The sequence below is a fragment of the Limulus polyphemus genome, unplaced genomic scaffold (genome assembly GCF_000517525.1).
Source record: "Limulus polyphemus unplaced genomic scaffold, Limulus_polyphemus-2.1.2 Scaffold2997, whole genome shotgun sequence".
Lineage (NCBI taxonomy): Eukaryota > Metazoa > Arthropoda > Merostomata > Xiphosura > Limulidae > Limulus > Limulus polyphemus.
In genome coordinates, this window is record NW_013668607.1 from 11,014 (window position 1) to 13,200 (window position 2,187).

General features: G+C 32.6%; 1 long non-coding RNA gene across 1 annotated transcript in view; it reads right to left on the reverse strand.

The window, feature by feature from the left end:
• LOC106468409 overlaps positions 1-1,305 on the reverse strand; it is a 6,643-nt gene extending 5,338 nt beyond the window's left edge. Inside the window, exon 1 of the long non-coding RNA XR_001291384.2 lies at positions 1,150-1,305. This is a non-coding gene — a long non-coding RNA (uncharacterized LOC106468409). The remainder of the gene's footprint in view (positions 1-1,149) is intronic.
• Positions 1,306-2,187: the final 882 nt, after the last annotated feature.

The window sequence follows — 2,187 nt, forward strand, 5'->3', positions numbered from 1 at the left end:
CATGATGTATCGTCGTTACAATGACGACATGCTAGGGATTGCATCTATGACAAAATATACACTACGTATCGTCTTTTCACTGTTCTTTAGAATTTACGTGGGAAATATAGGACGTAACGCTGTTCTTTCTCGACATTAACTTATACAGACGACCACTTGACCACTAGTATACATTATAAAGAAACACATTCATACACACATACTTACTCTTCGAATCTTCTCACCCGTACAGTAACAAAACGTCAATACCCTCGACATTAACTTATACAGACGACCACTTGACCACTAGTATACATTATAAAGAAACACATTCATACACACATACTTACTTTTCGAATCTTCTCACCCGTACAGTAACAAAACGTCAATACCCTCGTCACATTTTCTACACCTACACAAACTATGTAGTGATGATAATGATTATAAATCTAAACCCAAAGACATTAAAACTTTTCTAAAAGACACTACCCTGATTCTCTCACCCATCACAGCTACTTCATATACCCTGAAATAAACACTCAACCCTACAAAAAAAACACCAATCATATTCCTCTTATATTAACATGTCGTCAGATCAGCAAGAAGATCACAGATATTATAATAAACAATCACACAATACTTACTGAAAAACCTAACAACTGAATCAGTTTTCAAGACTCCCACCGATTATTACTTACGTACATGACACAAACCTAAATGAAATCCTGGTACACAGTAACTTCCTGTTTCGTCTACACGTTAGGGTGCTTGGAGTATCCTGCATTTGTTGTTGTTTTGTGTCACCAAACCACATATGAATATACACATACAAGGAAAAAAACGTTTTACAACTAACAATAGAATTTATCTGCATATATATATATACCTTACAATACCATTTCATAACAAGGTTTATCTGTGTCGCAATAACAGTTACCATAGCAATAACCAAAGCTATTTACTAGTGTAAGTATATAAAACATTTTTTCCAACAATGTTATCTTATAACAATTATCATATTAACCAACAAATCATACATGATGAACTATAAAACTCAAATACTATCTGACCACATTTTTTTCTTTTATTATCATAACACAAAAGTAGAAAAAAAGTTTACAATAATTTGTAATAATCAAAAATATAGTGTAAATTAACTATAATTCTTACCGTATTTAAGAGACCGGCGACAAAAATAACAGATGTTATAACTAAAAAGATGACAACTCTCAGAAAAACATGTTTCGTTGGATTATTTCTGATGCAGCTTGAAGTGGCTCTAACTGGATGGAAATTCTAGGGATGGAGACGAAAAATTAAGAGGGACAAATATTGTATGTTTTTGTTGGTTTTTTCAGTTTAATTGAAAATATTTGTTGCGCACACAGTAAAACCATGAGAATAAGAAAAATTGTAGTACAGTATTGTTATTATTACATTAAAACGAGATAACAAATATAATTTAGCGGGATTGTGTTATTATTCTTACCATATTCTTTGTATTCTCAGGTTTAATGCAGAAAGATCATTGGCAACTATTGAAGGTTGCTTTGTGAATTATTCTATAATACGAATGTTGTTCCTTTCTGGACATCTGTATTGATGTCATTCAGTGGTCTGATTAACAGATCAGCGACACCCATGACAAACTGAAGAGTTCAGTTTTAACTCGTCCAGTGAAATCAGTTTAGCTTTGACCAGTCTATGTTACAGAATATTTGCTTAATATGAGTTGATGTAGACGTTATTTAATAACAATATATAACAATACTAACTATCCAAGGAACCTAACTGAATAGCTCCAGCTGATTCACAATAGTAAACTGTCAGGAGAAATTGCCATATAAACGCTAAAATATGAACTATTGGTTAATTTAATGGTGACAAAATATGTACAAACTATTATTGCTGCAACCAGGAAAATTTCAGCTAATACAAGCTTATCTAAGATCACCCTTAGTCTGAACTTATACAAAGGTTGAGTGTATTATATTAAAACGTTCACGTCGCCATGCCCGGCCATGCTATATCTGACGACCGTACATTTTGACAGTAGACTTGCAGCGTAGTTTTCATCGTGAAAGTATTTTCTATAATAATTCCCATAATTCATCTAATTTAGGAGGACGACAGTTTTTATAGATACTTTTCAACAACCCGATTGCACAGAAATCTAACAACTAGACCAATATGTTTCCTTTTGAAATA